At 38.4% G+C, this 13,762-nt stretch overlaps 1 protein-coding gene across 6 annotated transcripts in view; it reads left to right on the plus strand.

Annotated features, from left to right (window-relative positions):
• Window positions 1-13,762, plus strand: part of LOC100566976 (1-phosphatidylinositol 4,5-bisphosphate phosphodiesterase gamma-1) — a 128,831-nt gene that overhangs the window by 19,843 nt on the left and 95,226 nt on the right. The gene's annotated exons all lie outside the window — the stretch shown is intronic.

Below are 13,762 nucleotides of genomic sequence, written 5' to 3' on the forward strand. Positions count from 1 at the left end.
TCTCACGATATGTTCAGAAAATAACAACCTTGGCCAAATTACATTCTGGAAGGGCAACTCTCATAATTCCACTTTTCTTCTAGGTGGGTTTTGATGCACAGTGTGCATCTACACTGTTGAATTAATGTAGACAATGCTATGGGATCCTGGGAGTTATAGTTTGGTAAAGCACCAGCACTCTCAAGCACAGAAAGCTAGAGACCTTATACAGCTGATCTCCCATGATTCCCAAGCACTGAGCCACTGCAGCTAATGTGCTATCAAACTGCCTTAATTCTACAGTGTAGAAGCACCATAGAAGCACAAAACTATTATTCCCAGCTAGAGAATATGCATAGTTATAGGGGAAGAATGCTGGATAGTGCTCCCAAGAGTGCTGCAATGCTTACATGCTATAGTTTCAGGATGCTGAGCGGAGACATGGAGGCGTGCATATACACTGTAGAGCAGGGGTCCCCAAACTAAGGCCCGTGGGCCGGATGCGGCCCATCGAAGCCATTTATCCGGCCCCCATGGCACAAGGGCAGAAGGGGGTTAGACTAAATGACCCAAGGGGTCTCTTCTTCTTTTACAACCATTATTATTATTATTATTATTATTATTATTATTATTATTATTATTATTATTATATTTTATGACACAGCAAACAAGATAGATATGCTGGATTTCATATCACAAAATTACATTATTATTATTATTATTATTATTATTATTATTATTATTATTAACATTGAGGTTGGGTGACCATCTGTCAGGGGTGTTTTGCTAGTGCTTTTGATGCACAAAGGCAGAAGGGGATTGGACTCAATGGCCCAAAGGGTCTCTTCCAACCCTCTTTATTATTATTATTAACATTGAGGCTGGGTGGCCATCTGTCAGAAGTACTTTGCTTGTGCTTTTGGTGCACAAAGGCAAAAGGGGGTTGGACTTAATGGCCCAAGGGGTCTCTTCCAACCCTATTATTATTATTATTATTATTATTATTATTATTATTATTATTATTATTATTATCAACATTGAGGCTGGGTGGCCATCTGTCAGGGGTACTTTGCTTGTGCTTTCGGTGCACAAAGGCAGAAGGGGATTGGACTCAATGGCCAAAAGGGTCTCTTCCAACCCTCTTTTATTGTTGTTGTTGTTGTTGTTGTTTTATTGTATGACACAGCAAACAAGATAGATATGCTGGATTTATTATTATTATTATTATTATTATTATTATTATTATTATTATTATTATTGCTCGGTGGCCAACTATAGTCCGGCCCTCCAACGGTCCGAAGGATTGTGAACCGGCCCCCTGTTTAAAAAGTTTGGGGACCCCTGCTGTAGACAGAATGCAGATTGACACTACATTAACTTCCATTGCTCATGTGTGTGTACATTAGCAAATATCATATGTATATCTTGTTTGTCTATCTCAGTGATACTTGCTACTGGCATTAAATATTGCTTCTTTAAAGAAAAAATTGAACAAGGTATGTACAAATGCACACCCTATTTTTCTGAGGATTATGTTCCCAGAAACCAACCAGAAGCCCCCAAGAATTGCAATCCTCTTTAAAAAATAAGTATCCATGCTTTATGCACCTTGTGTACATGTTACAAAGACATAATACTTGCCATTGCCAATGAATTTGCACAGCACTAGCAAACAGCACCACATCATCCACTACCCCTTTTAGGAGCCAACCCAGGTTTTTATCAAAGTGTGTTTATTGTTTATTGGTATATGTGATTTTATTTGTTTATTATTTGTTTTTATTGTTGAGTTTTATATTGCTTATTGCCTGGGCTTGGCCCCATGTAAGCCGCCCCGAGTCCCCTCGGGGAGATGGGGTGGGGTATAAAAATAAAATTATTATTATTATTATTATTATTATTATTATTATTATTATTTTATTATGACACAGCAAACAAGATAGATATGCTGGATTTCATGTCACAAAATCACAAGTCGAACACTTCCCAAGTGTATAGGACTGTGTGATGTATTTTCGGATGATGCGTGCAGATCCCAGCAGGGTGGCCTTTTGCAGTTGGCAGATCGTGATTTTGTCAATGTCTATTGTTTCCAAATGCCGGCTGAGATCTTTTGACACGGCACCCAGTGTGCCCATCACCACCAAGACTACCTGTACTGGTTTCATCCAGAGTCTTTGAAGTTCAATCTTGAGGTCCTGATAGCGGCTGAGTTTTTCCTGTTGTTTTTCGTCAATGCGACTGTCACCTGGGATGGCGACATCAATGATCCAAACCTTTTTCTTTTCCACAACTGTGATGTCTGGTGTGTTGTGTTCCAGAACATTGTCAGTCTGGATTCGGAAGTCCCACAGTATCTTTGCATGCTCATTTTCCAATACTTTTGCAGGTTTGTGATCCCACCAGTTCTTTGCTGCTGGCAGGTGGTACTTGAGGCATAAGTTCCAATGGATCATTTGGGCCACATAGTTGTGCCTCTGTTTGTAGTCTGTCTGTGCAATTTTCTTACAGCAGCTGAGGATATGATCCATGGTTTCGTCAGTTTCCTTGCACAGTCTGCATTTTGGGCCATCAGCTGATTTTTCGATCTTGGCCTTAATTGCCTTTGTCTTGATGTCTTGCTCCTGGGCTGCAAGGATCAGGCCTTCTGTCTCCTTCTTCAGGGTCCCATTTGTGAGCCAGAGCCAGGTCTTCTCATCAGCTTTTCCTTCAATTTTGTCAAGGAACTTCCCATGCAATGTTTTGTTGTGCCAGCTGTCATCTCTAGTTTGTAGTGTGATTTTCTTGTACTGATTCTTTGTCTGCTGTGCTTTGAGGAGTTTCTGATTTTTGACTTCAATCAAAGCAGGTTCTTTACTTTGCTTTACATATTCTGCCAGGGCATGTTCTTCTTCTTTGACTGCTTGTTTTGCTTGTAAGAGTCCTCTGCCACCTGATCTTCTAGGCAGATTATTATTATTATTATTATTATTATTATTATTATTATTATTATTATTATTATTATTATTATTATTACAGGATTGTGGGAGTTGTAGATTTACAAGGTCTTTACTGCCAAATAAAGTGCTGATGCCTCACCACATTCCAAACATCTGTACAGAGGAAATCATGCTAGCCATTTGCATTGCAATAGATCGTAGTTCTCAATCATACATTGGCAAGTATGTAAACATTGGAACGTTTGCAATGTTTGTTTTGCTCTAGAGAGGCACCGTCCGCACTTTGTCCCTAGTGAGAGCCTTAAAAGAAACTGGATGGCCATCTGTCGGGAGGGCTGAGATGGTGTCCCCCAGTGTGGAAGAATGAGGGTGGCCTGGATGGCCTCTGGGGGTCCCTTCCAATTCTAATATTCTATGAAATGTTGTTTTTGAGGCCGATCGGTGCCCACTGACCTAGCCTTGCGGCAGTAGGATTATATCTATATAAACAGCCTCTTGGTCTAGACGGCAGCGCCAGAAACCGCACCCAAATGACTCTCCCGGCTCTGCGGTCGGCACCGAGGCAGCGTAATGTGATTGGGTTTAAGTCAAGATGGGCATTTGCAGAGCAAAAAGCTGCAATTTGAGTCGGGGAGATCAAACCACCTTGGGGAAAAGCAAGGGCAGGCGGCAAGAGGATGGGCTAATGGGAGAGCAAACTGGGCAGTTTGGTGCCAAAGGTATCAATTTGGGGTTTGTTGTTGTTGCTTCTACCACATGCTTAGTAAAGCTGATTTCAGTTTCTTACCTTTATGGTGCTAGACAAAGGCTGCTTGTGCGATGGATTCTAGGATGGATTTGTAGTCTGGTGAAGCACCGGCACACTTTGAGAGTGAATGCTAAAGGCTTTGTCCAACTTCAGCTCCCACAGTTGCATAGCATTGAGCTATGGCAGTTCATGGGCTGACAAACTGCATTCATTCCACAGTCTAGAACGGTAGGGTTCTCCACAGGTTCCCGATCAGGCATGGGCAAACTTCAGCCCTCAACTCCCACAATTCCTTTTTTTTCCCCAAGTAATTTTTATTGAGGTTTCCATCATCACATTACAACAAGACATTTTATATAAAACTAGCTGTGCCCGGCCACGCCTTGCTGTGGCGAAGTATGGTGGTATGGGAAATAAAGTATTGAGGAATTGTATATTGTATATTGATAATGTTATATTATCTGCTTAGAACTGGATTATATGATGCCCCTTCTTCACAGCTGTATAAAATGCACACTGAAGTGGATTATATGGTAGTGTGGACTCAAGATAATCCAGTTCAAAGCAGATAATATAAGATTATAAATGGGTTATATAGCTGTGTGGAAGGGCCTTGAGTCTACACTGCCATATAATCCAGTTCAAATCTGATAATCTGTGGAAGAAGCCTAAGTGAGGCCTAAGTCTGCCTGTCCCCTGGGCTGAGTTGGTTACTAGGAGACCAAGTGGGCAGAGATTAGCCCTCTAAACTGGCAGCAATTGGATAAAAACAATTATTGCTCTCCCTCTAATTAGGACTTTATTTTTCTTTTATTTTTGTTGTATCAACCTAGAGGCGTGGATGATGGGTTGTGTTGTCAAATTTCGGGGTTGGGGGGTCTGTAGTTTTGTTGTTTTGTGGGTCGCCGTGATGCCATCACTCCTTTATATATATAGATTTGAAAGAAAAGAAAAAAAACCCAAAAAAAACACACACCCACAATTAAAAACATAAAACATAATTTGTACTTCCATTCTTCCCTTATGGGGGGCCTGTTGAATTATATTAATTTATTTTTATCCTGATTGAACTGGAATCGACTGTTTAATTTTACGCTGTCAAAAATTATCTTTTACTAATTACCATATATTCTTTAAATAAATTCCAGTCAGTCTTATTTATTAAGTGTCCTCTGTGTGCTCTTAATAAAAACGTTAATTCCTCCATGTCTCTAATATCTTCAATTTTTTTCTTGCCATTCTTCCTTAGTCGGAATGTCTTGTAACTTCCAATGTTTCGCATAAATGATCCTTGCTGCCGTACTGATGTACATAAATATTTTGTCTTCGTTTAAGTTGAGGTTTGCTTCCGAATCTGTCAATCCTAATAAGTAACATTCTGGTTTCAGCGGGAAGCTTTTTCGTAATATTTTTACGGAACACCTTGTATATCTATTTGAAATCTCACCCAGCCAAAGGAAAAAAGAGCCTACTGTGTTTTGATCAAGCTGCATTTTGATCAATATTTGTGTGATCCACTTCAAAGGATGCTAACGATTGTTTTAACTGTAATTGATGTTTTTATTGGATAACTGTTTTATTGCTGTGTTTTGATATTTGATTGTTTTATCGGGCATGGCCCCATGTAAGCCGCCCCGAGTCCCTTCGGGGAGATGGGGCAGGATATAAAAATAAAGTTATTATTATTATTATTATTATTATTATTATCATCATAATCTGCATTTAACCTACTACAGTTACAAACAAAAGTACAGTGGAGTCTCACTTATCCAACATTCGCTTATCCAATGTTCTGGATTATCCAACGCAGTCGGCCTTTTAGTAGTCAATATTTTCAATACATTGTGATGTTTTGGTGTTAAATTTGTAAATACAGTAATTACTACATAGCATCACCATGCATTGAACTACTTTTTCTGTCGCATTTGTTGTATAACGTGATGTTTTGGTGCTTAATTTGTAAAATCATAATGTAATTCGATGTTTAATAGACTTTTAGAATCATAGAATCATAGAATAGTAGAGTTGGAAGAGACCTCATGGGCCATCCAGTCCAACCCCCTGCTAAGAAGCAGGAAATCGCATTCAAAGCACCCCTGACAGATGGCCATCCAGCCTCTGCTTAAAAGCCTCCAAAGAAGGAGCCTCCACCACACTCCGCGGCAGAGAGTTCCACTGCCGAACAGCTCTCATAGTGAGGAAGTTCTTCCTGATGTTCAGGTGGAATCTCCTTTCCTGTTGTTTGAAACCATTGTTCCATTGTGTCCTAGTCTCCAGGGCAGCAGAAAACAAGCTTGCTCCCTCCTCCCTATGACTTCCCTTCACGTATTTGTACATGGCTATCATGTCTCCTCTCAGCCTTCTCTTCTGCAGGCTAAACATGCCCAGTTCTTTAAGCCGCTCCTCATAGGGCTTGTTCTCCAGACCCTTGATCCTTTGAGTTCCCCTTCTCTGGACACATGGAAGACAGAGTGTGACACCTAGCGTTATTATAACAAAACAATAAAACTAGTCCCAAAACTTTCTTTTAAGTTAGACCAATGTTGTCCTTATTTGCCCTAAGCTAGTGATGGGCAACCTTTTGCGCTTGGTGTGTCAAAATTCACCAAAAACAAACAAACAAAAAACAAAACAAAAAAAACAAGCATGACTTGGGTGGTGTGTCACTTTGAGAAAAAAAACAACAACATAATTTCGCAATATATAGTTTAAATAACAAAAATATATAATTGTAATATATAACTGTATTTAATAAATCAAAAACTATTTACTACCATTATTTCCATGTACAACAATCTATGGTGCCTCCTGCAGTTTCCACACTGATTTCTCTCTATTGTAGTTTCAATGTAGTCATGAATAATAAATAATATCATAATAATAATATAATAGTAATAATATGATAATATACTACAATAATAATAGAAAAATAATATATATATATATATCTATATATATAAAAGGCTTTTGGCATCACGGCGACTCACAAAACAACAAAACCCAACACCTCCCAAACTCTAAAATTGGCAACACAATCCATCATCCCTGCCTCCAGTAAGATACAACACAATCACACAAAAAACACAATCACAACACCAAAAAAAGGCCAAAACCCACAACAGGCAATGTGCCATGCTTTCTATATTTTGTAATGTGTGTGTGTGTGTGTGTGTGTATATATATATATATATATATATATATATAATTACAAAATAATAAATACAGCCAGACATTGGAGCTGCAAGGATATTCAGTGCAATTCAACCACACCAATAAAAGATTAACCTTCGTAAAAGGCGACCAGGCTTTGAAACAGTGATACTACTCTGAAGCTGACCAACCAAAGATTTCCCCTAGGTAGCAAGCACCCAGGCTTTGAACCACCGAGGCTATTCATTACAATTCTACCACCCCAAAAAAACATTCCCCTCAAAGGCAACTACCTAACCTTCCAAGCAGCAAGCCTATTCCTTTCTATCCAGCTCACCAAACAAGGATTCACATAAGAAAATGGCCAGGCTTTCAGGCTACAAAGCTATTCACTGTTATTCCACCTACCTAACAAAGAATTCCCATACGCCACAGCAACGCGTGGCCAGGCACAGCTAGTATATATATATAATGTAATGTGCATAATTCCCATGGAGTAAACAACACAACCACTGGACCAAATCACACCAAATTTGGCCACAAAAGACATAGTCATCCAATCAATCTGCATGCGGCAGCGTGTCAGCAAAAATGGCTAGACGTGTCAGTGCTGACACACGTGTCATAGGTTGGCCATCACTGCCCTAAGCAGATTGAAAATTTACAAATCTCCACTGAAAGGCCTAAAAGGTAAGAAGATCAGTGTTTCTCAATCTTTCGTTCTTCTAAAACTTTCATGACTTTTCAGGCTCCTTGAGTGTTGGCCAACTAGGATGGTGTTTCTGGGAGTTGAATTCCAAAATGCTTCCAGATATTTTGCATTTCTGGGTATTTTTGTTTGTGTCTCTGCAGCAGAGATTTGTAAACTACGTACAACCCTCCAGGTTTGGGCAAGAAAAATGCTATCCTTATAATACCAGCAACTCCTGACACAATTTTGGCAAATGTGGCAAAGCCAGTGTGCCAAATGTTTTGTGTCTGATCTCTTAATATGACAACATAAAGGCCGTTTCCCTATTTCCAAAGAGCAAGGGAGCAGAATCGGCAATCTGCACAAAGGTCGTTCCCAAATCGGCCGGAAGGAATGGCTCACACTCGTCTATCTCTCCATTGTCCCGCTCCGTCTGTTTCCTCTCCTTCATCTTATCAGTCCATCTCAATGGCGCTCTTCCTTTTCCCAGGACAATCTTCGTCTCCTGTTCTCTAGAAGCCGTATCAAATGTTGTCTGGGTATTATGGGAGCTGCAGTCCATCACGTCAAATAAGCAAAGAAGCTTGCACATTTAGGACCGCTTAGGCAGCTGTGATGCCTTCTTGAGTGTACTAGTTTCTTGCTAATTTCCTACTATTTATTTATTTTATTTATTTGCAGCATTTATATTCCGCCCTTCTCACCCCGAAGGGGACTCAGGGAAGATCACATTACACATATAGGCAAACATTCAATGCCTTTTAACATAGAACAAAGACAAACAAACATAGGCTCCGAGCGGCCTCGAACTTATGACCTCCTGGTCAGAGTGATTCATTGCAGTTAATTGTAGCTGGCTTGCTCTCCCGCCTGCGCCACAGCCCGGGATTACTTGATTACTATTCACTTGATTTAATGCTGGGTCGTATACAAAAGAAAGGAAATAGCACAGCTCCTGTCCAAAGGCTTACAGTCCTCAATGCTGTTGAGCAAAGAGAAGAGAAGCCGTGTTTATTCCCGGGAGTTGTAGTTTGGTGAGGCTGTGGCACTATTTATTAGAGAAAAAGTAACCTCCAGCTCCCAGGATTCCATAGCATTGAGCCATGGTAATCAAACCAGTATCAAACTGCATTAATTCGACAGTGGAGATGCACCCTAAGATTGCAGATTCTTTGAGAAAAGGGACCAACTTCTTTAGAAACTTACAGAGCTTTCCAAAGGGTGAGGTATAGTGTTGGGTACTTTAGTGATCATCTATATATATAAAAGAGTGATGGCATCATGGCGACCCACAAAACAACAAAACTACAGGCTCCCCAACCTCGAAATTTAACAACACAACCCATCATCCACGCCTCTAGGTTGATACAACAAAAAGAAAAGAAAAATAAAGTCCTAATTAGAGAGAGAGGAATAATTGCTTTTATCCAATTGCTGCCTGTTAGAAGGCTAAGCTCCTCCAACTTGGTCTCCTAGCAACCCAATAAAAAATAATAAAAAACACTAAAAAAATTAATACAATAAAATACTATAATAACAGAAAATAACTAAAAATAATACAAGAAAATAATAAAATATAATAAATAAAAATATAACTTACAATAAAATTAATAAAAAATGCAAATAAAGTCAAATAAAAATGACACAACAATTTTTAACCAATACCACCACCACTTTGCCACAGCAACGCGTGGCCGGGCACAGCTAGTAATTAATAATACAGTAGAGTCTCACTTATCCAACATAAATGGGCCGGTAGAATGTTGGATAAGCAAATATGTTGGACAATAAGGAGGCATTAAGGAGAAGCCTATTAAACATCAAATTAGGTTATGATTTTACAAATTAAGCACCAAAACATCATGTTATACAACAAACTTGACAGAAAAAGTAGTTCAATAAGCACTATTGCTATGTAGTAATTACTGTATTTACGAATTTAGCACCAAAATATCACAATGTATTGAAAACATTGACTACAAAAATGCGTTGGATAATACAGAACGTTGGATAAGCGAGTGTTGGATAAGTGAGACTCTACTGTACTGACAAATAGTTAAAATGCTGTTGTCACAGGCTTTCATGGCCGGGATCACAGGGTTGTTGTGTGTTTTCTGGGCTGTATGTCCATGTTCCAGAAATATTCTCTCCTGACGTTTCGCCCACATCTATGGCAGGCATCCTCAGAGGTTGTGAGATTTGGCGAAACTAAGCAAGGAAGGTTTATATATCTGTAGAAGTTCCTGGGTGGGGAAAAGAACTCTTGTCTGTCGGAGATCAGTGTGAATGTTGTAACTAATCGTCTTTGCTAGCATTAAATGGCCTTCCCAGCCTTGCATCCTGGCCTGGGGGAATCCTTTGTTCAGAGTCGTTAGCTGTCCCTGATTGATTCCTGTCTGGAATTCTTCTGTTTTCAGAGTGCTGCTCCTTATTTACTGTTCTGATTTTGGAGGTTTTTTTAATACTGGTAGCCAGATTTTGTTCATTTTCATGGTTTCTTCCTTTCTGTTGAAGTTGCCCAAATGCTTGTGGATTTCAACAGCTTCTCTGTGTTAGTCTGACATGATAGTTGTTGGACCACCAAACGCAGCACCCAAACATGAGTCAAAGAACATGAAAGGCACTGCAGACTACCTCAACCGGAGAAATCAGTCATAGCAGAGCACTTGATGAACCAACCTGGACACAGTATATTATTGGAGAACACAGAAAGGCTTGACCACTCCAACAACTATCATGTCAGATTACACAGAGAAGCCATAGATGTGGGCGAAATGTCAGGAGAGAATACTTCTGGAACATGATCATACAGCCCGGAAAACATACAACAACCCAGTTAAAATGCTTTCAACAGGAAAGTACCATTTTTATGAAAAGCTTTGGCTCAAACCGATTTATCCAGGCTGCGCATGTTATGGCTGCGCTATTTAAATTGTTCAGTTTGTAACTGATGTAATATATTTTTAACCTCAATAACCCATTTTAATTATGCACTGCTATGCAATTAATTAGTGTGTGTATGTGTATGTGTATGTGTGTGTATACACACACACACACCACACACACACTATCCCCTGTTCAGAAGTGTTTAGGATTTGGAATTCTTTTAAGTTTTTGGAATATTTGCATGCATATCGTGAGATATGTTGGAGATGGAACCCAAGTCTAAACATTTATATTTCATATACATCTTATTCCATACAGTCTCAGGGTCATTTTAAACCCAACTTTCCTAATAATTTGGCATATTTTGTGTATGTATCTGCATTTACAAAATATTTATTATTTTCAAAATATTTAGCGTATAAAGGACCACACTGCGCACTCCATTGGATTAGCAAGGGAAAGAAATACTTTTAGGAGGAACAAAAATGTTATCTCAAGGGAACTTTTGGGAAAACAAAATATGAGACAGTCGATTAATGGGAAAATAATCCAGTGGAAGGAAGCAGCAATTCTAGGAGGATGAAAATAGCAAGCATTTGTCATAACTGCAAAAATAAGTCTTTCCAGGAAGGCTGAATCCAGCCCTGATGTTCTTGGATACCTTCGGGGAGTCCATGCACATTTGTGGATGTTGTATATACAGTAGAGTCTCGCTTATCCAACGTAAACGGGCCAGCAGAACGTTGCATAAGCGATTATGTTGGATAATGAGAGATTAAGGAAAACCCTATTAAACATTAAATTCGGTTTTGATTTTACAATTTAAGCATCAAAACATCATGTTATACAACAAATTTGACAGAAAAAGTAGTTCAATACATAGTAATGCTATGTAGTCATAACTGTATTTACGAATTTAGCACCAAAATATCATGATGTATTGAAAACATTGACTACAAAAATGTGTTGGATAATCCAGAACATTGAATAAGCGAATGTTGGATAAGTGAGACTCTACTGTATATGTATATGTGTGTGTGTATATGTGTGTGTGATTATATATATATATATATATATATATATATATATATATATATATTACAGCATTTATATTCCGCCCTTCTCACCCCGAAGGGGACTCAGGGCGGATCACATTACACATATAGGCAAACATTCAATGCCTTTTTAACATAGGACAAAGACAAACAACATAGCTCCAAGCGGGCCTCGAACTCATGACCTCCTGGTCAGAGTGATTGATTGCAGCTGGTTTGCTGGTTTGCTCTCCTATCTGCGCCACAGCCCTGGGCTGTGTGTATATATGTGTGTGTGTGTTTGTGTGTATACAGTAGTCTCACTTATCCAAGCTAAACGGGCCGGCAGAAGCTTGGATAAGCGAACATCTTGGATAATAAGGAGGGATTAAGGAAAAGCTTATTAAACATCAAATTAGGTTATGATATTACAAATTAAGCACCAAAAGATCATGTTATACAACAAATTTGACAGAAAAAGTAGTTCAATACACAGTTATGTTATGTTGTAATTACTGTATTTACAAATTTAGCACCAAAATATTACGATATATTGAAAACATTGTCTACAAAAATGGCTTGGATAATCCAGAGGCTTGGATAAGCGAGGCTTGGATAAGTGAGACTCTACTGTATATGTATATGAAGATTGTACGCCAAACTGGAAATGTTCCCCATACTAAAGAACATCGGGATATCTTTGCATTTGGACCTATTGAGATTGTGAGGTCATAAGCATTATTATTCCACATTAACTGTCATGATTTTTTGTGAGGGAGATTGATTATGATTATTATGGTGGTGGTGGTGGTGGTGGTTGTTGTTGTTATTATTATTATTTGTACCCTGATTTTCTCCCAGGACTATGACCCCAATCTCTTCACAACTGCACAAAGTTTAAACACTTCCCAATATGCAAATATATGCAAATATTCCAAAATGTGGAGGGAGCGGTGGGAGAATCCCTTGTTGTCTTTGCAAAAAACTTGGTTTTCGGTGCAAAATATTTCATTTTCTTCACCAAAAGCCATTTGCATTTTTTCTATGCAGAATAAATACAGTAGAGTCTCACTTATCCAACACTCGCTTATCCAACGTTCTGGATTATCCAACGCATTTTTGTAGTCAATGTTTTCAATATATCGTGATATTTTGGTGCTAAATTCATAAATACAGTAATTACTATATAGCATTACTGCGTATTGAACTACTTTTTCTGCCAAATTTGTTGTCTAACGTGATGTTTTGGTGCTTCATTTGTAAAATCATAACCTAATTTGATGTTTAATAGGCTTTTCCTTAATGCCTCCTTATTATCCAACATATTCGCTTATCCAACATTCTGCTGGCCCGGTTATGTTGGATAAGTGAGACTCTACTGTACAAATTATGATAAATAGATCTGTTTGTTGATTAGTCCACCAACCATATCAACAATAAAAGACAAAAACAAAAATACACTGACAAATAGACACTAATCGCTATGCTAAAACTTAATAGTTAACCAAAATAAACTAAAACACAATAACACTTGACTAAATAATAAGTTTGGTAAAACTATGAAAACAAGAAACCCATTCATTATTCTTCTGTTCAAATATTTTGAAATATTATTTTGATTCATTGGCGTGTCGATCCTCCTTATCCATGGATTTTGTATTCATGGATTCAACCATCCGTGGCTTGAAAAGCACTCAAGACTTGGCTGTTTGGTTGTGCATTTAAGTAAATCAGATCTAATTTGCCAAATAGTCACTGTTGAATGTTTTTAGGTTGAATGTTTTTATGTTGAATGTTTTATATTGTGGAATGATATTTTAAATTGTAAGTCGCTCGGAGCACTCTGGTGGATAGCGACTAATTAAGAAATAAAGTGAAGTGAAAAGATATATATATATTTAAAAGCATTCTCAAAAGCAACCCTTGATTTTGCAATTTCACATATGAGGGAAATCATTGTATTAGGCCGTTGTAAATACAGGCAGTCCCAAGTTATGAACAAGAAACTATCTGTAGGTTTATTCTTAAGTTGAATTTGTATGTCAGTTGGAACAGGGACATTTTTGAAGTGTAACTCCAGTCAAATATATATTCCAATGGTATGGAATCGGTGCCATTTTGTATAAGGGACACCACTGTAAATAAACTGAGCATCTTTCTATGCGTTTTCATATCCTGGAACTAAATCCCAGAAGACAGCAAGTGCCTGCTATATAGCATTAAAGATGTCGGAAAATTAGACCCTAATGGGGCGGTTTTTAAATGCCAGATTAATTAATTCCATTTAAATGCCACTGTGGGAATCTTATGAATTGGCTCTCGATATGGTACCAGA

The sequence above is a fragment of the Anolis carolinensis genome, chromosome 4, assembly GCF_035594765.1.
Source record: "Anolis carolinensis isolate JA03-04 chromosome 4, rAnoCar3.1.pri, whole genome shotgun sequence".
Classification (NCBI taxonomy): domain Eukaryota; kingdom Metazoa; phylum Chordata; class Lepidosauria; order Squamata; family Dactyloidae; genus Anolis; species Anolis carolinensis.